The sequence below is a fragment of the Manis pentadactyla genome, chromosome 5 (assembly GCF_030020395.1).
Source record: "Manis pentadactyla isolate mManPen7 chromosome 5, mManPen7.hap1, whole genome shotgun sequence".
Taxonomy (NCBI): Eukaryota; Metazoa; Chordata; class Mammalia; order Pholidota; family Manidae; genus Manis; species Manis pentadactyla.
In genome coordinates this window covers 49,228,626-49,252,586 of record NC_080023.1, presented here as the reverse complement: position 1 = coordinate 49,252,586, position 23,961 = coordinate 49,228,626, and positions in this window count along the sequence as shown.

The following is a 23,961-nucleotide window of genomic DNA, read 5'->3' as shown; positions in this document are numbered from 1 at the left end:
TTCACAGTCTAGGCTGCATGTATGTGGAGTATGGCAGTAGCCACCTTACTAAACTTTTAAACCTCCAGATGTTCTCGACCCTGATCCTCTTTACACAGTTGCCTTGAAGTTCAGTTCTGAATGTGTTGATTTGCTGCAAAAAAATCATCATAGGATTTCCTACTAATAACAGAAGAAAATGTAAACCCCATCCTCCAGATTTCATTATGATTACCTCCCATTATGCCCCTTAATGCATCTTGTTAAACTGAAATACTACCACCATGCAGCCTCCTTCTCCTCATTCTTTTTTTTCCAATTTGCCATGTCCATACTGACAGCTAGCTGAAACATCACTTTCCTCTTTTTCTAGTGAAATTGTCCCTTATCTCCCAGGTAGATGTCTCTCCTGTTTGGGCTTCCACAGCACTTATTTTATTTATACTTTTCTTATGGCATTTCAGTACTACAGTCTACTTGCTTTCTGTGTATAATGCATTATCTCTTTTATTATAATAAGATTTTTGAAGATAGGTCTGGTGTCGGACTCATCTTCATTTTTTCTGGAACTTTTTCACTAGGTGCCATATGAATACTTTTCCTTTGAATGAGTGTACATGGGAACACTGTGACATAGCTTTATTTGGAAGATTAGATTCTGTATTATTTTATTTATAGTCTTATTTTAAGTCACCCTATTTTGCATAGAACTTAAATCATTCTTCCTGAGGCTTTTTTCTTGCTGTAACTACTTTATACATACATACATACATACATACATACATACATAAATATGAATATATTCTTTCACATTCTTTAAAGATTTTATTTAAGTATGGGGGGTCCTTAAAGAAGAAAGGATTTACTTAGAATAAAATGGGGGTATATTCAAGAATGGGTACTAAAATCAACAACCTTGATTTTTTATCTTGTTTCCTTCATTTATCTACTTACTCACTCTGGAAAAATTCCTTAAATTCTTAATTTCAGACTTCTATCCTATAGAACAGCAATAATAAAATTATGTACCCCATAGAGTTTCTGTTAGGGCTAGGTGCTTAGCACAGATGAGCCATACTGTTGGCATTTCAATTAATTTTGCATTTTAGTATCTGTGGGGAAGTTGGGGTTCCTATGGCCAGAATCCTCACTGAAATTAAACCACCTGATGATGTAACTGGTCTATTGCTAGGCTACCACTTCCACACCTTTAGGCAATAAGCTATTATTAGGCTATTTAGAGAGTTCCACCCAGTGCTCCCAGCGGAGGCAGAGATGCTAGTGCTTGACCTACCGCCTGGAGAACAAGCCAGGTAATAAACTCTTTCACCCCAAAGAACGTTCTGCTGTCAATTTCTTTGGTCACACTGAATCCATAGTGAACTTGACCAAGGCTGAAACCATTGGCAAGACAATTAGATTCATTGTTGACCAAGGAAGACAGGCTGCCCTTATGGGAGGGGTGCTTCAGCGGGCTGCCCCTGTGAATGGGGAAACAGTGGATCATCCCCCAATGGGTATGTGGTCTGCAGTGGCTTACCTCCTAGAGAACTGGGCCCCAACCCAGGACTGGAGGCAAGTGGAGGTGACACCTGAGGCAGCAGGGGTGCCCCTTGGTATAGTTAGCAGATCCTTTGAGAAACAGAGTGCCTGTGAGCCAGTGGGGACTGTAGGTTGGCTGCCTCTCACAGTATTAAAAGAGTCTACAGAGGAGACCCAAGAAATGGCATAATGAGAACTCAAACTGAAAACTTCAGTGGATCCCCTGAAGAAGAAAATGGCCTTGATGTGAGAGGAGGTGGCCCAAGAACATGAGCTGCAAACTTCTGTGGACTCCCTGAAGAAGGAAATGGCCATGATGTGAGAGGAAGAGGCACAAGAATGCCGGCACCAGCCCCTCCTGTATTGAAAGCACACCCAGTGGTTGTAAAGAAAATAAATACCCAGCAGCTGAAAGTTCTCCAAGGAGAGGAGCAGCCCCCTCCCCAGGTTGTGGAGCACTCTATGGTCCGTCGCTATACTCAGGCTGAGCAGGTGGATTTGGGCTCCTAGTTTAGGCAGAAGCCCTCAGAGTCAGTATGAGCTTGGCTCCTGTGTCTGTGGGACTTAGGGGTGGATGGAATTGTTCTGTCAGGATCAGAGATGGAAAAGCTGTCTTCCCTAACAGTGCAGCCTGCCTTGAGGCAGCGATTACAAAATGCACCTCAGACCCTAGGGAGTCACTCCCTCCTTGATGGGCTTGTGGCTGCACTTCATGCTGCATGGCCCAATCCAGGTGATCTGCCATCCTCTCCTGTTAGATGGCAGACACATGCTGAACTCCAATAGGTGTTACGAGAATTAGGCATAAGAAATACCATCTATAGTCCAGAGAATTATGGCCCATATGAAGAGATTTTCACTACTGGGTTGAGAAATATTATACTTCAAATGGCTCCTACATCCCTCTTTGGGTCTCTAGTGGCCATTCTTTCCCCTCACTTAGGGCATCCCATAATCAAGGTGACACGTACAGTAGCAGAATTAGGAGAGGCTGAAGCAATAAGAACTCGGAAAGAAATAAGACCTGTCACTCACAAGAAGAGTTTACAGGGTCCTATGAAGGTTATGAGGACCCAGATGTGGGTTGATTTAATAAGGGCAGGAGCAGATGGAAGGAAATTAGATGGGAAGTCAAATAGTATCTTACTGGAGCTATGGCAACAGGTGAAACAAGAGCAGCAGTTCCAGCCATTAAGAACAAAGAGGCAGAGGTCAGACAGAGCCATGAGTCCAGCCTGTGTGTTTGCAAGACTTCCTGCTGGAGAACAAGCCAACCTCACTTGAGCCCACACAGGAAGGTGACTGGGGAACACAGTTTGATTGACGGAAAGGTTAACATATCTGCCCTGAGGGACCAGAGGCCACATGTTGAAATAGCTATCCATTGGTTCCCAGTGAACATACAACGTGTTCTGGCTCTGGTGGACACAGGGGCTGAATGTTCACTGATTCATGGTAAACCTGAGCAGATCCCCAGGACCCCTACTATCATAGATGGATACAGGGGGAAGGCTCTCAGAGTGAAAAAAGGCCAGATCCCTTTGGGAATAGGGCATCTACCCCCAAAAGAGTATACCATGTATATATCTCCTATCCCTGAGTATATTTTTGGGGATTGATATCCTGCAGGGTCTATGGCTGCAGACCATTGCAGGTGAGTTCAGACTGAGAGTACATGTGGTGAAGGCAGTTCTAAGGGGACATGCTAGGCACCCGCACACAGCTTTGCCTGTGCCTCGGTGGGTGACTAATACCAAGCAATACAAACTCCTGAAGGGCATAAAGAGATTGGAGAAACTCCCAGAGCCAGAGCTGGAAAAGGTGAGTAATATAAAGCCCATCTATAGTCTTTTCAATTCCCCAGTTTGGCCTGTAAAAAAGCCAGATGGCTCCTGGCATATGACTGTGGATTACAGAGAACTGAATAAAGTCATACCCCCTATGCATGCTGCTGTCCCCTCTATTGCAGGCTTGATGGATACCCTCAGCCATGAACTAGAAACATACCATTATGTGGTAGATCTTGCTAGTGCCTTCTTTTTCACTGACATTGAGCAGGAAGGTCAGGAACAGTTCGCCTTCACAGGGGAAGGACCTCAGTGGACTTTCCCCATCCTCCCACAGGGATACCTCCACAGCCCCCCAACTCTCATGGACTTGTAACCCAGGACTTGGCTACATGGGAGAAACTGCCAATGGTGCAGCTGTACCGTTATATTGATGATGTCATGCTCACATCCGATTCTCTTTCAGATCTAGAAGGTACAGCACTTAGACTGCTGCAACATCTACAGGAGAAAGGATGGGCTGTGAACAGCACCAAGGTTCAGGGACCTGGTTTGTCTGTCAAATTCTTGGAGGTCGTCTGGTCGGGTAAGATCAAAGTGATACCAGAAGCAGTTATAGACAAAGTCCAGGCCTTTCCTACCCCCACAACTGTAGCATTGCTACAGGAATTTTGGGGTCTTCTAGGCTACTTTTTCCTGTACTTGGCACAAATTCTGAAGCCCTTATACCAGTTGGTATGAAAGGGCATCAGGTGGAACTGGGATGAGACATGTGCATCTGCCTTTACTACAGCAAAATGGGCAGTCAAGGCCATGCAGTCCTTGAGTGTGATAGACACATCAAGGCCTTGTGAGCTAGACGTTCATGTCACTGCAGATGGTTATGGCTGGGGTCTCTGGCAGTGGCTTGAATGAACTCGCCAATGCCTTGGATTCTGGTCACAACTCTGGAAAGGGGCAGAGGTATGATACACTTTGATAGAAAAAGAACTGGCTCCCGTGTATCATGCCTTGCTGGCTACAGAACCCATCACTGGAATGGCCCCGATAAAGGTAATAACCACCTAGCCCATCGTGGGGTGGGTACAAAACTGGACCCAAAAGCCAAGGAGTGGTGTGGCACAAACACCCATACTAGCCAATTTGGGTACTTACCTACAGCAGCATAGTTCCCTCTTTAGTAGACCCTTGAGTGAAGAACTCCAATGCTTATTGGGGCCGGTGACATGTACTAGTGAAAAGCAGGAAGAACTTGTTTTTGAACCATTCATAGCAGAGAGTCCGTATCAGGAGGGAAGAACTCTTATACCTGAAGATGCATGGTCCACAGATGGCTCCAGCTGTGGGCACCCCCCAAAATGGAGGACCATAGCTTTCCATCCTAAGACTGAGACAATATGGGTAGAAGATGGTGAGGGGAAGAGCAGCCAATGGGCAGACTTGTGGGCTGTGTGGCTTGTGATCAGCAAGGAGCCCTTCCCTATAGTTGTCTGCACTGACAGCTGGGCTATCAGGGCTTAACCCTGTGGTTACCAACCTGGTGCCAGGCCAACTGGCTGGTTGGTCACTGACCCCTTTGGGGGCAAGAATTATGGCAAGATATTGGGCCTGTGGTCAGACTAAAATAATTACAGTATACCATGTGCTGGTCATTTGCCACTGGCATCCCCAGGAAATGATTAAACAGATAAACTGGCCCAGATACATTGGTTAGAAGGAAAGCCCACCTCTGATTTAGCCCAATAGTTACATCAGTGTTGGTTGTATGCAGGGCAAAAGACAATGTGGGCTGTAGCCTGTCAGTGGGGCTTGGCTTTGACCTTCAAAGAAGTTAGTAGAGCCCAGCAGGAGTGTGTCATGTGCTCCAAAAGGGACTTACACTGAGTTCCACAGCAACATGGACAATAGCTAAGGGGTTAATATCCCTCGTCAGGTGGCAGATAGACTATATTGGGCCTCTACCTGTGTCAGAAGGATATCAGTACGTGATGACTTGTGTGGACACAGCTACTGGACTTCTGGTTGCTTTTCCTACCTGTTGTGCAAACCAGCAGATGACCAAAAGAGGCCTGGAGCGTCTCTTTGCTGCCTATGGCCAACCACAGGTAATTGAGAGTGATCAGGGCACCCCTTTTACTGAACATACACTGCAAGAATGGGGGCGACAGCTGGGAATCAAGCAGAAGTTTCATGTGCCATACAATCCTACTGCAGCAGGCATGACAGAGAGGCACAATGGCTTGTTAAAATCTGGCCTAAAGTCAGATACCAATTGTGTGTGGGGATGATCAGTCCGTTTATGGACCGTGCTGTGTTGTTTGAATGAGAAACCCCAAAAGGAAGTCCTGAGCCCCCTAGACATGTTAACACATATGGCTGCCTCTCCTATACAACTGCAAGTACAAACCAAGGAAGAATCACTGAAGCCGAGGTTTGGCCACCAGAATAACATCTTGCTGCCAGCACCAACCGCACTTATCCCCGGAGACTCCATTGAGTGGACGTGGCCTTGGACCTTTCAACATATCGATCAACAATGGTTGGCTCTCCTGGCACCTTGGGGACAAGGCCTGGAAGCTGGCCTCCTGTGTATTCCTGGAATAACAGCAGAGTGGCCACCAAAGGTCACAGTGAATCGCCAGAAGGTAGGAGCATCTTACTGGGGAGTTTTATTTTATCATTGTGGCCAATGCATGCACCTCCAGTAGCACTATATATAGACCCTTCAGTAACCCCCATGGGGAAAGGAGTAAAAGTATAATATACTAGACCTGGAAGGGACCCCCTTCCTTCTACAGTCCTGTCACAGGACCACTCTCTTGCATGCATCCTACCTGATGGAGAAGATTTGCCTATGTAGGTGTCATTAAAACATGTGTCTTATCTTCCCTAAAGTCTTTGAGGATTGGGAACTTCCTCTGGTTTGAGAATTATTATAAATTTTTTTGTTACTAAAAACCTCCTCTGACTTGATGATTATTATAATTTTTGTTATCTGTATCAAAATCTTGCTGTATCTTAATTTTTATTATCTCTAAATTGTTGTTATTCTCTGTTGCTTTTGTGGAATCTGGTTACAGTGCTCCAGCTTTCTCACACAGGGACCATTGTGGAAGATTGAAAGTGTGTAGATTGTAAGGTGTGATATTAAACCCTCCTGGAGGGGTGGAGTTTGGGGAAGGTCGGGTTCCTATGGCCAGGATCCTCACTGAACTTAAACCACCTGATGATGTAACTGGCCTTTTGCTATCACACCTTTAGGCACTAAGCTATTACTGCACTATATAGACTGGTTGACCCAGTGCTCTGGGTAGAGGCAGAGATGCTAGTGTTTGACCTACCCCCGGAGAACAAGCCGGGTAATAAAACCTTTCACCACAAAGAATGTTTTGCTGTCAATTTCTTTGGTCACATTGAATCCATAGCGAACTTGCCTGAGGCTGAAAGCCATTGGCATAACAGTATCATTATCAGTAGTAAGTGGCAGCCATATAGATGTGTGTGTGTATACATACATATATATAGCTATATTAATATGTGGTTCTAGATCTGTATACTCCTCATTGGTATGACTATAATAACTTCCAAACAACTCAAGCTATATTTTCATTTGCACTGATTTCTGTGCTCTGTGGCAACAGCTGTTAACATACCCCAGCAACCACAGCAAGCACCACATACGGTTCCTCTGTGGCGTCAGTGACAGCAACTTCTAAATACATTAACAGAGACTAAAGTTAACAAGCAATTTAAGAATAACACAAGTTGTGATGAGTCAGCATTACTATTTATACTGAGTAAAGCAACTTACATCAGACTCCAAGAAATATTTAAGGATTGAAAAATGATCGGAAATTTGTTTTCAACAGAGAATCACCATAAATTTTCTGTTTCTTTTTGTCTTTTTCTTTTAAAATAAAACAATATGACATACTTCTCTGGCTTTGTCTTTTCATACATGGAAGAAAAAATAGCTGAATTCATCTAACAGATTAGAGTTTAACCGTAATTTACTTCATAAATATAAATCATTAATAAATAAACCATTGCAGGCCACATCAATAAAATCACAGGACATGCTTAAGGTCTGGAAAATTATTCCATTTTCCTACTATGCTTAGGCATTTAATAATTCTTTCCTTCAGCAGATAACACACACTCTCCATTCCAATATGAATCCCTTGAGAATTAGTATGTTGATAGCTGAGTTAGTTTCTGGTATATGAAGCCTCTGTCTCTGTGAGAACTTAGTTGTGGAAACTATAAAAATATCTGAAGTCCACTGTTTGCTACTATACCCCACTAAATTACACTCTCAAAACCTGGGATACAGTTGTCAATGTGACATTTGAATATATTAGTACTATGTTAATACACATCAGTTAAATTGTAAATTAAATTCTCTACCATATCAAAGTAAGAAGCTTCTCTAACCATGGTATTAATAAATAAACACTTTACCAATTATTCTGACCAAGTAACAGAATTTAAATATATGTTTTGAAAATTATTGCTCTTGAGGCAGCCAGGAAGTAGTTGCAGTTCGGAGTCTTAGTGGGGGAATATCTAGTTAAGTGCAAAGGGCAAGACAGTAAATAGCATGGTGAAACTGTGTAGGTCAGGCCCCCCAGGCTAGGTAGTAGGACAGAATTGAAGCAGTGGGCTTTGTGTTTCAATGCCTCAATGAACTACCATAAATGATTGCAGGAGTGTATCATGGACTGGAGTCAAGTATAAATGCAGTAACTTTAGAGTTTGTATTCTTATGAATCAAGTGACCACGTTAGAAATAAATATCTTGTTACAGATAAATTTTTAGTCCAGTAGAGTCAAAATCTACCTGCCTACCTCTACTGACTAGCTGCTTTAATAGTCTCAGTTGTTTTTATCAACTTGAAGGCCTGAATGTCCTAGAGATTAGGCATTTGTTCTTGCAGAATTCTTGCCACTGTTATTATTGTAACCTGAATTTTGTACTGTGATGACCCTTATAAAACACAAGATATCGAAGTTCAAAACAATTGTAAAATAACATCCGTGTGTGTATAAACACAGAAAGATACAGAAAGAATCCCTAAGATGTTACTTGATAAAATCATTTCCAATTAAATAATGTGAAGGAATCTATGGTAGCTAATCAATATATTTCAATTTGTTTGATATTGAAATATATAGAATATAGTCAAGAAATTGTGATTGAAAATGAAGATATTTACCTCTAGATGAGAATTTCAGTGAATTAGAAGCAGTTGGGGACATACGCAATTGTACTATAGCTTCATTTGCTTTAAATAACATTTTCGCATTTATTCACACTGGTGGGAGGGGAGACTATGCAGGATGGGGTAAGAGAATTGTACAGGGTGGGAAAAAATATCTTAGTAATTCAGAATAGGAGAATTATGACTATTAGCATATTGATAATGATAGTAAGAGGAGTGCGAAGAGGTCAGTTATTAATGATTATAGGAGCCACACCTTCCGTGGGTTTACGTTTCTTCATTAAGGACATAAGACTTTTGTATCAGAGACTGTAAGTGAGAAGAGTTTTGGAGTTTGATAGACTTTGGTTAAATATCAGTCCTTCCACTTGCAGCTTTGTTTGCTTGCCAAATATGTTAAACAACTTGAGATTTGGTTTGTTCAGCTGTAAAACTGTAATAATTTTACCTACCTCAAAGCATTATGATGATAATTAAATGAAAAAATAAATACTGGCTGCTCTGGTTCAATTAACATAGCACTTGACATACAATAAATGCTATTTAATGTCGGTGCTCTTTCCACTTTCTTTTTCTCTTGATGTATGACAATTAGAACTACACACAGAATTTAAGTTTCACTTTCATAGCTCATAGTTGGGATTATCATTTCATTGATTTGTATAGTAATTGTATTACTAATGTAGCATCCCTGTGAATTATCCTTTTGGAATGCTTCTTCCTACTGATTTAGCCAGTAATTCTAGTTATCAACTGAGACCTCAGTCTCTCGGACACGAGCAGCAGCAGTTAAGTCTGTTCTCACCCTTTGATGTTGCCACTTAAATGTCATTTTTATATATTTATATGATCTTGTTGGGTCACTCTCATCCTGATAATGTATAAAAGTATTTTGGATTTCTAATTTTTTTCATTTTATCAATTTGTTGCTATTATTAGAAGTTATATGTGGGGTATGTATATCACTGTGCAAAATATACCAAAACATGCTAGAGACCTTTGCAGTGGATGGAGCTTGAGTCATAGTGCGCAGGACTTTCCTCCTGGTTGACCTGAGTGTATTGTCTGTATTATTTTTATACAGAGTTTCAAACTTCACCACCATGGACTTCATCTTGTACATAAGATTACCATGATATTTTATAAATTTCTTGCTGAAATTCTGAAATACTCTGTGTATAGGGTCCACCTGATCTGTCATTCAAACAAATCAATAAAGGAATTGATGTCAGTCTAGTATATCTAATACCTAGCCATCACTAATTCCCTTTCCAAATACTTACAGGCTCTTCTTTAAATAATCATTTGAATATTTGATCTTGTTCCAGGTTCACTGGTCTGTAATTTTTTCCATCACTTTTGCCCTTTCAAAAACTGAAACATCATTTCCCTATGTCTTTCTTTCACAAATTTCACAACTTTTCCACCCCCCACATTTTTTTCTACCTTACCATTTTTGTAAGACTAAAGGCATTCTTGACTCTTGGGAAGTGTTCTTGACAGTGGGAACATATATTTCCTCTTGTAAAGGAGCCAATCTTAACATAACTAAAGGTGGTGGGCATCTAATTTTAAGTATAATCTATACTCAAATGTGTACTCCCTGAAAATTATTGGAGATGTTGGTTATACTCTGTGTCAAAGAAAATAGATGGACTTGTTTAAATGTGGTTTGAATGGGTAATGGTGAAAGGCCTTGTGCATTTAGACTTTGGTATTTAGTTTCCTCAGCCAAACTGTATGACCGTATGTCTAAAAATATTCTAAGAATTCTGAAAGTAAAAATAAATAACTCCTGTCTTAAGTAGTGTTTCCTGGGAAACAGACTCGAATTGAGATTTGCATGCCTGTAGTGTATAAAGGAGTGCTCTCAGGATCAATGCCTGTTACAGAGTGAGGGAAGAAAGACTGGATTAGTGGAAGTTGTGAAGCCATGTAGGTAGCTCTGAATCTGAGATGTCCTTATTTTAGGCAAGGTGGTTGGTATTTCACACTCCATCATTGACCAGACATGGATGAAGACCCTGAGAAGAAGAGAGTCTCAGGTGAGGCAGTTCCCTTTTGCCAAGGGCAGTTTTTGGAGGAGAAACACTTCAGTCCTAAGGGGTATCTGGAAGGAACACCATAGCATCTACTGCAATTCACCTCTTGTGCCACGTGGATCCATTATCTCACCTAATAAATTGACCCCGTATGTGAACAAATTCTGAAGGATTTTGATTAGTCTCTATTCCTGGGGAAACTTCCAAGAGGAAGGTCAGTGGGACAGACAATAAGCCGCCTACTGCAGTTGGCCTTAGCACTACAGATGGTATTCATCGTCTCTGTTCTCTACTATTTCTAGCGTCTCTCATCTTCCTTTAGAAACTCTGGTGGTCTAGGTGCCTTACTTGGTGAGGTGATCCAGACCCTCAACCCTGAAAGGTCTTCATCCTCACCCATCATGCCTTTCCCACTTTGAATCTGTTTTATCTGTCAGTTGATGATAAAATCTGGGCAGTAAAATACCAATAGACGCTCCTATGGATCACCTGCATGGCAAACATGTTCTCCCTTGGCCCATAATGTAATAGCAAGCTACCTTCTCCTGCACTTCAGGTAATAGCGAATCAATTTAAACTCAAACCTTATGTCCAAAAGTCTTTGAAATGTCCGTGCATTCTCTGCTCCCTTTCTTCCTTCTAGCATGATTATGTAAATAAGTGGCTATAGTCCTATTGGGGAAGAAATGTGGAATTATTACCTTATATGTTTGCTATAGTCTTGTGGGATTCTTGTTCCTGGAGAATCTTTTCTCCCAGTGAATGAATTCTAAGTCTGAAAATCGACTCAGTGTCTTTGACTCTTTTGGGAATCAGTTGCTCGAAGCTCCTGGTTATTGAACTGTGATTTTTTCTTGTATAGATTAACACCATTGTTGCCCATCTATCTTGTTCCTAGGGTTACTGTTTTCTATTAATCATCTCCATAACTCTGTGTCTGTCCCAGATTACCCTGGCTGCTTTCTTGTCCCTCATTCAATATTATGCCCAATTATCATGCCTGTACTTGGCCTCTATTATTAGGGGACTCAGTTCTATAATGGCATCTACCCTTATCCATAGCCTAAGGAGGACAGGCCCTATTGAGATATTCACTAAAGTTGTGTTCTCTCTGAGATATTCCTTATTTCTGTAGTAAATGGAGTTTCCTTTGGACTCTCTTATGGATATTAGTCAACTACTGGGTTTTCTGACCTTATAGTGTACATCTGTTCTGCCATGCCAGCTTCTCCAAACAATGGTCTCTTCCATTCTCTACCATGGCAATTTTGGCATTTCTACATCACAGAGTGTATGTTATCAATCATTACTTACTTCCAAGAACCATACTATCTGTATTAGCACCATGTCTTGGGCCTTATTAGGGTGTTAAATCCTATATCATGGAAGAGTGTTCCCATATTAATGAATTCTCATTTATCCTATTTTGTAAACTACCCTTCTTCATTCAGCACCCTTAGTATCCATTCCCAAGTATATTTTCTCTACTCTTGCTAGTACATGCACTATAGCCCTTTTAGGTTATAGTCCCTTAGCAAACCTGATGTTTTCCTGACCGAATTATATTTCCACTTAATTCTAGTTATTGATCTAGTAGCCAGGATGAGACTGAGGCTGGAGCCTGAAGGCAGGACGGCATGCTTTCTGCTAAGGCAGAGGCCTCTGCATCATCTTCACTGAAGGAGGGGATACTAGTTTAACTGAGAAATGTGGTTCACTTCTGTATGTCCAGAGGGTTCAGAGGGACAGGGTGTTTCAGAAATTTTGAGTACAGTAACACCAATGTTCCTATCCCAAATCTCAGGGTCTCACTCCTTCCTGATCAGGGCTCTGATTTTAATTTATTAGCTCCACTACCCTTTTAATAAAATCCTGGGTAAGATCTTCTATTTCCTCTGCTCTTTGGAGATAATAGTCTCCTTAATAAGTTCCAAGGGGACCCTGTCACATTCATCCTGTTACTATCCCTCACCAAAGAGTACACAGCCCTTTGAAATAGTCATCCAATGCCATAAACCTTTTAAGCACTTTTTGCCCCCAAACCTCAAACACCTACGATAGTTTACCTGACAGTGCATTGCTTTGCATTGGTGCACTATCCTGGCTTATCTCCAGGAAAGCTTCAACAATTTCATCATTACTGCATGCAAATCAACACTCCTACCAGTGAGCTGGTCTTCATTGCTAGCCAACTGACTGGAAGTCCAGCTTCCAAATCCCAGTTTACAATCTGTGTCCTAAGATGACTCCTGGCACCAACCGTTGTAGGTCTGATTGCTCAGGAATCAGAATCTGCAAATAGGTGGATTATCCCAATGTGCTCTTGGAAACAACATCTGAGAGAGAGTGAGGGAGATAGGACTGAAATGAGAGAGACTTTGAACTTTAATACAAAGGCAACAGAGACTTCAGCCAATCCCACAAGGAGCACTGAAGTTGGGATGGTTTTTCAGCGATATTCTGCATAGGCAAGCTACCCTCAAGACAGGGCATATCCTTGGAGGAGGCAGCTCTCTTGGCTAAGGAAATTTTCAGCTGCAAGCTATCAGCCTCCAGCTCTCCCAGAAGCTGGGGGAATGAGTATCTCAGTCAATAGGGGTCATCTGGGCAGTGTGTTGCAGCTTCCTCTCTGATATCATGAAACTTACAAAATAGCAGAATTAAACTCATTTCCATGGGGAGAAATTGTGACTTAATAGGGCAATGTAATGAAATATTGCTCTATCAATTATATTTTCAGCCAACATGATAATAGTATGCTGAATGAACTAATTACAATTCTCAAAAAATATATCTACAAAAATTTTGATTTGTTGATAGAAAGTTTTTCTCTTTTCTATTCACCTGGTTTTTGCTCTGAGAATTTCAAAGAGGGACATAATTGCTACAGTTGGCTTAGACCAATTGGCAACTGTCTGGGACAGAACACATTGTCTCCCTTTCCTACTAAATCGGCATCTATGTAAGAAAGGAAAAGGAGACACAAATGTTGGATAGGCAACCAATTTCTTTTGCCACAGTTACTGTAAAGGAATCAGGCTCATTGTAAATCAGGATATGTAGAATGAAATGTTCACATTTAAGGAAGAATGGTAGAGTGGGTGTGATTGTATTAAACTAACGTTTAGTAACTCACAAAGGAACAATTTTCTAAAATGTTGAAGAAAACACTGCTTTGGGAGAGTTTTGTAAACCTAATGTATTAGCAATTATAATCTGGCATATTTATTTTGTTTTAAAGGTATTTCTATTTTATCATCATTTTGATGAATGGCATATCAGTGTGTCAGTTGAAAATGATGGCAAGTAAATTTTAGCTTCACTATTTTTTTCTAGTTAAGTATTCAAAATATTGTTATTTCAGGAAGATGGTGGAGTATATGTTTCATTATTGACAACATACTATTCTTGCTTTTCTTGTCCTATAACACACACATGCGCACAGCGCTACTCTCCTTTGATACAGGCACAAACTCCAGCTGGGGCATGTGTATTTGAAAGAAATTAATTACTTTCAAATATATTTATGAATGAATGAATCTGATGTCTGCTTTTATAGTTTTTTCCTCACATTCTTCTAGCTCTCTGACATAGCCTAATTTGGCTTTTTGTCAGTAAAAGTATAGTGGCCTATAATATTTTAGCCTCTGTTCTCTCATAACACCCTTCACTTCTCACATAGCTCACCATTCTTCCGATTTCTTTGGCTCTAGTTCTTTGCTTTGGTAACTAAAGCAACACTCACTGGAATGTGGTGGCAGTTTTCTCACCTACGGCTCAGCTCACCAATTGAGTAGCCCAGTAGTTCAACACCTCTAACTCTTAAGATTCTGAAGGATTTTTTTCCCTACATTTAATGCTTTTAACAAATAATCCAACTTTTAAAGATTAAACAAACCAATATTCAGAATGATTTGTTTTTCATAAGGAAGTCTCTCTAAAAGAAAAACTTCTATGTATATTTAAATTTCATTCTACATATTTTTCAATAAAAAGTAATTATTATTTCATACATTTGATTTTTCTCCTTTCAGGGTAACCTTCTAAGAAGGTTAGGCATCCTTTCCATGAGGTGAACTCTTTTAGTGAAACAAATATAACCAAACTTTCTCTTGTCTTTTTCACTGAATTATGCTTTATGTTTCTGCTATTTTTATTTTTTCTACAAAAACATATATCTCTTCTTAAATTATAAGTTCTGAGTATGATAATGGATATATTCTGATAAGTTAGTATTAATTGTGGAAATTTGATCTGTAATCTTGAAAAGATAGATGTGTAGGTGAGTGATTTTGACACTTCATGATTATTTTGAAACTACTTAATATCTATTATTTAATTAGCCATTTCAACTTTTCTTTCCTAATTATTTCTGTTTCCTTCATTTTCAAGCATGCTTCAATTGTAATTCTTAGTATCTGGTAATATGACAGGTTTAAATGTTTGAACTTTCTTTTTATGAATGTATTTAATTAATAGTATATATGGATGAAGGGTATCAAAGGTAAAAATATTTTAAAAACATAAAAATATCTTTAGCGTAATCAGAAGTAGTATTAGATAGGTATTATATATAGAATATTTGATTCATTTTCTCAAAAAAATGAAAAAATCAATTGTGTTCTTCTGTTTTCAAATGGAGCTTGTCAGGTTTTCCTTGAAATGCTTTAATTTCATTTACAAAAAGCATTGTTTTAATGATTTGTCACACTATACTATTAGATAAAACCTTGTTGTACTCTTTTATTTTTATCTCCAATATTTCTTTTTGATTCTTTCTTAGAATTACCATTTGTCTGCTTACATTATCCATTTGCTCTTGCTTTTTGTCTGCATTTCCTTTAGAGCACATTAATCATAGTTACTTCAAATTCCCAGTCGGATAATTCTAAAATATATGCCATATCTGAGTTTGGTTCTGATGCTTGCTCTATCTCTTCAAACTGTGATTTATACCCTTTAACGTGTCTTGTAATTTTTTCTTGAAAGCCAGACATGATGTATTGGGTAAAAGGAACTCCATCGAACAGGTCTTTAGTGATGTAGCGTTGAAGTGTAGGGAAAAGGGAAGCACTCTATATTCCTATGTTAGGTCTCAGTCTTTTAGTGAACCTCTGCCACTGGACTGTGAACTTCACAAGTGCTTCTCAGTCCTCCACTGAGTACCACCACTCAGTCCATAGGCTGGACAGAGTGGCTAGAGGGGGCTAGAGTTGGGTATTTTCTTTCCTTCATGTTTTGTTAGGCTTTGATAAAACTCCAACATGTTAGGTTCTGGCAAAATAGTTTCTCTTGATGGCCAATCTTGCTAAGAAGAATAGCATGCTCTAGCATATTTCAAAATGGTTACTTTTCACCTCCCACTGCTGGAATCACAAATAAACTTTTCTCCAATCTTCATTGAGAAAGCATGGTAGAACTTCTAGAGGTAAAACTCACAAAAGTGTGGAGCTCCCCCTATGACTGGTTCCTCCTGGAGAACCAGTCCACGCTGATCCCCCAGTAATTTGTCAGTTGGAGGTTAGGTTTTTCCACCCTGGCACTAGTTTCCAAGAGGTTTATGCTCATAGGTTTCTTCTCAATAGATTGTGATTCTCTGTATCAACCTATTTGTCTAATTTTGGGGACAGTGGTTGCCCTGTGATTTCACTTCTCTGATGGATCTAAGAATTATTATTAATTTTTCAGTTTGTTCAGTTTTTCATTGTTGTTAGGATGGGATGATGACTTTCAAGCACCTTATATTTTGGGCAGGAAACCGGAAGTCCATTCTTTCCTTCATGTATGTTCAATTATGATGACCTCATTTATGATTAACTGATGACTCATTTGAAGCTATTTCATCTGAATACAGCTTAGCTAATAAGGCAGAACTTAAGTTAGTGTAATTGAAAAACAATCAAAAAAGGTATCAGTTGATAATACAGAACACAAAAAAGGTGAAGACCAAGATAATTCAAAGTAAAAGGACTATGTTCATGACAGAAATGCTTTAAAAATTATGGGGAGGCGGAGCCAAGATGGCGGTGTGAGTAGGACAGTGGGAATCTCCTCCCAAAAACATATATATTTTTGAAAATACAACAAATACAACTAATCCTTAAAGAGAGACCAGAAGACACAGGACAACAGCCAGACTACATTCACACCTGCGAGAACCCAGCACCAGGTGAAAGGGGTAAGATACAAGCCGCAGCCCGGCGGGACCCGAGCGCCCCTCCCCCCAGCACCCGGAGGGAGGAGAGGAGTCGGAGCGGAGAGGGAGAGGGAGCCCAGGACTGCTAAACACACACAGCCCTAGCCATCCGCACCAGAGCGCAGACACAGTGCATGCATGGAGTGCTGGAAACTAAGGAAACAGGACAGCAAGACCTCTGAGGGGTCCCAAACCCGGTGCCCCTGTGATAAAGAAAAGTGAGTGCTTTTTGAAAGTCTTAAAGGGACAGGGATGCCACAGCTGGACGGAAACATCCCAGGTCACAGTCCAGCAGCTAGAAATTCCAGGGAACTCCGGGTGTACTAACCCCCTGGGCAACAGCTCTGAGACCCCTCACAGAGGTAAACACCCAAACAGCCCCCCGTCCATTACCCCTCCGGGGCCCCGCCATAGTAAAGGAGCAGCCTGAGGCTGGCCACGCCCTCAACAAGGGAGCTTCCTCCATACCAACCGAGCAAGACACAAAGACCCAGTCTACACACAATTGCCCAACATAAGCCACTAGGGGTAACAGTTGTCCCAGTAAAGAAAGGCCAGGAGCCAAGTGGAAAGAGGCCTGACTCTCCCAGCTGATAGATGCATCAATAGCACTCCACTGCACCTATCAACATGAAAAGGCAAAAAAATTTGATCCAGACAAGACTACCCAGACAGCTTCGGCATGTGCTACACCTTCCCCTGAGAAGGAACCTGGGGAGATAGATTTAACCAGTCTTCCTGAAAAAGAATTCAAAACAAAAGTCATAACCATGCTGATGGACTTGCAGAGAAATATGCAAGAACTAAGGAAGGAGAATTCAGAAATAAAACAAGCTCTGGAAGGACTTCAAAACAGAAAGGACGAGATGCAAGAGACCATTAATGGACTAGAAAACAGAGAACAGGAACGCAGAGAAGCTGATGCAGAGAGAGATAAAAGGATCTCCAGGAATGAAAGAATTTTAAGAGAGCTGAGTGACCAATCGATATGGAACAATATCCGTATTATAGGGGTACCAGAAGAAGAAGAGAGAGAAAAAGGGAAAGAAAGTGTCTTTGAAGAAATGATTGCTGAAAACTTCCCCAAACTAGGGGGGGAAATGGCCTCTCAGACCACAGAGGTACACAGAACTCCCATGACAAGGGACCCAAGGAGGGCAACACCACGACACATAATAACTAAGTGGAAAAGATCAAAGACAAAGACAAAGTATTAAAGGCAGCCAGAGAGAAAAAAAGGTCACCTACAAAGGAAAACCCATCAGGCTATCATCAGACTTCTCAACAGAAACATTACAGGCCAGAAGAGAATGGCATGATATACTTAATGCAATGAAACAGAAGGGCCTCGAACCAAGAATACTGTATCCAGCACGATTATCATTTAAATATGATGGAGGGATTAAACAATTCCCAGACAAGCAGAAGTTGAGGGAATTTGCCTCCCACAAACCACCTCTACAGGGTATCTTACAGGGACTGCTCTAGATGGGAGCACTCCTAAAAAGAGCACAGAACAAAACACCCAACATATGAAGAAGGGAGGAGGAGGAATAAGAAGTAAGAGAAATAAAGAATCATCAGACCATGTTTACAAAAGCTCAATAAGGGAGTTAAGTTAGACAGTAAGATAGTAAAGAAGCTAACCCTGAACCTTTGATAACCACAAACTTAAAGTCTGCAATGACAATAAGTACATACCTTTCAATAATCACCCTAAATGTAAATGGACTGAATGCATCAATCAAAAGACACAGAGTAATAGAATGGATAAAAAAGCAAGACCCATCCATGTGCTGCTTACAAGAGACTCACCTCAAACCCAAAGACATAAACAGACTTAAAGCTGAGGGGCGAAATAAGATATTTCATGCAAACAACAGAGAGAAAAAAGCAGGTGTTGCAATAGTAGTATCAGACAAAACAGACTTCAAAATAAAGAAAGTAACAAAAGATAAAGAAGGACATTACATAATGATAAAGGGCTCACTCCAACAAGAGGATATAATCATTATAAATATATATGCACCCAATACAGGAGCACCAACATATGTGAAACAAATACTAACAGAATTAAAGAAGGAAATAGAATGCAATGCATTCATTCTGGGAGACTTCAACACACCACTCACTCCAAAGGACAAATCCACCAGACAGAAAATAAGTAAGGACACAGAGGCACTGAACAACACATTAGAACAGATGGACCTAATAGACATCTATAGAACTCTACATCCAAAAGCAAAAGGATACACATTCTTCTCAAGTGCACATGGAACATTCTCCAGAATAGACCACATACTAGGCCACAAAAAGAGCCTCAGTAAATTCCGAAAGATTGAAATCCTACCAACCAACTTTTCAGACCACAAAGGCATTAAACTAGAAATAAACTGTACAAAGAAGCAGAAAGGCTCACAAACACATGGAGGCTTAACAAAATTCTCCTAAATAATCAATGGATCAATGACCAAATCAAAATGGAGATCTAGCAATATATGGAAACAAATAACAACAACAACACTAAGCCCCAACTTCTGTGGGACACAGCAAAAGCAGTCTTAAGAGGAAAGTATATAGCAATCCAGGCATATTTAAAGAAGGCAGAATAATCCCAAATGAATGGTCTAATGTCACAATTATCGTAATTGGAAAAAGAAGAACAAATGAGGCCTAAGGTCAGCAGAAGGAGGGACATAATAAAGATCAGAGAGGAAATAAATAAAATTGAGAAGAATAAAACAATAGCAAAAATCAATGAAACCAAGAGCTGGTTCTTTGAGAAAATAAACAAAATAGGTAAGCCTCTAGCCAGACTTATTCAGAGGAAAAAAGAGTCAACAAAAATCAACAGAATCAGAAACGAGAAAGGAAAAATCACGACGGACCCCACAGAAATACAAAGAATTATTAGATAGTACTAAGAAAACCTATATGCTAACAAGCTGGGAAACCTAGGAGAAATGGACAACTTCCTAGAAAAATACAACCTTCCAAGACTGACCCAGAAAGAAACAGAAAATCTAAACAGACCAATTACCAGCAATGAAATCAAAGCGGTAATCAAAAAACTACCAAAGAACAAAACCCCCGGGCCAGATGGATTTACCTCGGAATTTTATCAGACATACAGGGAAGACATAATACCCATTCTCCTTAAAGTTTTCCAAAAAATAGAAGAGGATAGAATACTCCCGAACTCATTCTATGAAGCCAACATCACCCTAATACCAAAACCAGGCAAAGACCCCACCAAAAAATAAAACTACAGACCAATATCCCTGATGAACGTAGATACAAAAATACTCAATAAAATATTAACAAACCGAATTCAAAAATATATCAAAAGGATCGTACACTGTCACCAAGTGGGATTCATCCCAGGGATGCAAGGATGGTACAACATTCGAAAATCCATCAACATCATCCACCACATCAACAAAAAGAAAGACAAAAACCACATGATTATCTCCATAGATGCTGAAAAAGCATTCGATAAAATTCAACATCCATTCATGATAAAGACTCTCAACAAAATGGGTATAGAGGGCAAGTACCTCAACATAATAAAGGCCATATATGATAAACCCACAGCCAACATCATACTGAACAGCGAGAAGCTGAAAGCTTTTCCTCTGCGATTGGTAACAAGACAGGGATGTCCACTCTTCCCACTGTTATTCAACATAGTACTGGAGGTCCTAGCCATGGCAATCAGACAAAACAAAGAAATACAAGGAATCCAGATTGTAAAGAAGAAGTTAAACTGTCACTATTTGCAGATGACATGATACTGTACATAAAAAACCCTAAAGACTCCACTCTGAAACTACTAGAGCTAATATCGGAATTCAGCAAAGTTGCAGGATACAAAATTAACACACAGAAATCTGTGGCTTCCCTATACACTAACAATAAACTAATAGACAGAGAAATCAGGAAGACAATTCAATTCACTATAGCATCAAGAAGAATAAAATACCTTTGAATAAACCTAACCATGGAAGTGAAAGACCTATACCCTGAAAACTTAAAGACACTCTTAAGAGAAATTAAAGAGGTCACTAACAAATGGAAACTCATCCCATGCTCTTGGCTAGGAAGAATTAATATCGTAAAAATGGCCATCCTGCCCAAAGCAATATACAGATTTGATGCAATCCCTACCAAATTACCAACAGCTTTCTTTAATGAACTGGAACAAATAGTTCAAAAATTCATATGGAAACACCAAAGACCCTGAATAGCTAAAGCAATCCTGAGAAGGAAGAATAAAGTGGGGGGGATCTCACACCCCAACTTCAAGCTCAACTACAAAGCCACAGTAATCAAGACAATTTGGTACTGGCACAAGAACAGAGCCACAGACCAATGTAACAGAATAGAGACTCCAAACATTAACCCAAACATATATGGTCAACTAATATTCAATAAAGGGACCATGGACATACAATGGGGAAATGACAGTCTTCTCAACAGAAGGTGCTGGCAAAACTGGACAGCTACATGTAGGAGAATGAAACTGGACCATTGTCTAACCCCATACACAAAAGTAAATTCGAAATGGATCAAAGACTTGAATGTAAATCATGAAACCATAAAACTCTTAGAAGAAAACATAGGCAAAATTGTCTTAGACATAAACATGAGTGACCTCTTCTTGAACATATCTCCCCGGGCAAGGGAAACAAACCCAAAAATGAACAAATGGGACTATATGAAGCTGAAAAGCTTCTGTACAGCAAAGGACACCATCAATAGAACAAAAAGGTATCCTACAGTGTGAGAAAATATATTCGAAAATGACAGATCCAATAAAGGGCTGATATCCAAAATATATAAAGTGCTCACACACCTCAACAAACAAAAAGCAAATAATCCAATTAAAAAATGGGCAGAGGAGCTGAATAGACAGTTCTCTAAAGAAGAAATTCAGATGGCCAATAGACACATGAAAAGATGCTCCACATCGCTTGTCATCAGAGAAATGCAATTTAAAACCACAATGAGATATCATCTCACACCAGTAAGAATGGCTACCATCCAAAAGACAAACAACAAGAAATGTTGGCGAGGTTGTGGAGAAAGGGGTACCCTCCTACACTGCTGGTGGGAATGTAAATTAGTTCAACCATTATGGAAAGCAGTATGGAGGTTCCTCAAAATGCTCAAAATAGAAATATCATTTGACCCAGGAATTCCACTTCTAGGAATTTACCCTAAGAATGCAGCACTCCAGTTTGAAAAAGGCAGATGCACCCCTATGTTTATCACTGCACTATTTACAATAGCCAAGATATGGAAGCAACCTAAATGTCCATCAGTAGATGAATGGATAATGAAGAAGTGGTACATATACACAATGGAATATTATGCAACCATAAGAAAAAACAAATCCTACCATTCGCAACAACATGGATGAAGCTAGAGGGTATTATGCTCAGTGAAATAAGCTAGGTGGAAAAAGACAAGTACCAAATGATTTCACTCATATGTGGAGTATAAGAACAAAAGAAAACTGAAGGAACAAAACAGCAGCAGAAGCACAGAACCCAAGAATAGACTAATAGTTACCAAAGGGAAAGGGACTGGGGAGGACAGGTGGGAAGGGAGGGATAAGGGCGGGAAGAAAAGAAAGGGGCATTAAGATTAGCAGGTATAGTGTGTGGGGGAGGCATGGGGAGGGCTGTGCAACACAGAGAAGACAAGTAGTGATTTTACACCATCTTACTATGTTGAAGGACAGTGACTGTGAACTTGGTGACAAGTAGTGATTTTACAGCATCTTACTATGTTGATGGACAGTGACTGTGAACGGGGATGTGTGGGGGGACTTGGTGAAGGGGGGAGCCCAGTAAACATAATGTCCTTCAGGTAATTGTAGATTAATGATACCAAAATAAAATTTAAAAAAATTATGTATAGAAGAATATACCTCAACATAATAAAGCCATATATGGCAAGCCCACAGTTCATGTCATACTCAGTGGCAAAAGGTTGAAAGCTTTTCATCTAAATCAGAAAGAGACAAGAGTCTTATTCAACATAGCAGTGGAAGTACTACTCAGAGTAATCAGGCAAGAAAAGGAAATAAAGGGTATCCAAAATGGAAATTAAGAAGTAAAATTTTCTTTATTTGCAAATGATGTGATTTTATATATAGAAAATCTTAAAGACTCTATGAAAATACTGCTAGATCTAATCAATGAATTCAGTAAAGTTCCAAATTCAAAATTATCATACAAACTACCTAGGAATAAATTTAATCCATAGGTAAAATATCTCTACTCTGAAAACTACAAGATATTGATTAAAGAAATCAAAGAAGACGCAAATAAATGAAAAGTTATCCTGTGTTCATGGACTGAAATAATTAACATTGTTAAAATGTCCATACTATACAAAGCCCTCTATGGATTCAATATAATCCAATATATATCAAGATTCCAATGGAATGATTTTATTTCCAGATGTGGAAAAAAACAATCCTAAAATTTATATGGAACCACAAAAGATCCCAAACAGCCAAACCAATTTTGAGAAAGAACAAAAGGGAAGCATAACACGTCCTGATTTCAAGCTATATTATAAAGCTATAGTAATCCGAATAGTATGGTACTGGCATTAAAAGAGACAAATAATCAATGAAACAGAACTGAAATCCCTGAAATAAATCAATGCGTATACAGTCAGGTAGTATTTGACAAGTGTGCCAAAAACACTCAATGAAGAAAAGACAGTCTCTTCAATAATGTTGGTAGTAAAATTGGATAATTACATTGAAGACAATGAAACTAGATCCTGACATTTAATAAAAATACTAAATGTAGGGCCAAAAACCATAAAACCCCTAAAAGAAAACATAGGAAAAATGTCCCTTGACATAGGTCTTGGCAATGATTTTTTTTGGATATGACACCTAAAGTATAAGAAACAAAATCAAAACTAAACAAGTCGACTACATCAAACAAAAACTTCGACACAGCAGAAAAAATGATCAACAAATTGAAAAGGCATTTTCTTCTATGAAATGGGAGAAAATATTTGTAAGCCATTTATCTGATAAAGGTTAATATCCAAAATATATAAAGAACTCCTACAACTCAATAACAAAAACAACAAACAAATAAATCAATCATAAAATGGAAAGAGGACTGTAATAGATATTTTTTTCAAAGAAGATATACAAGAGC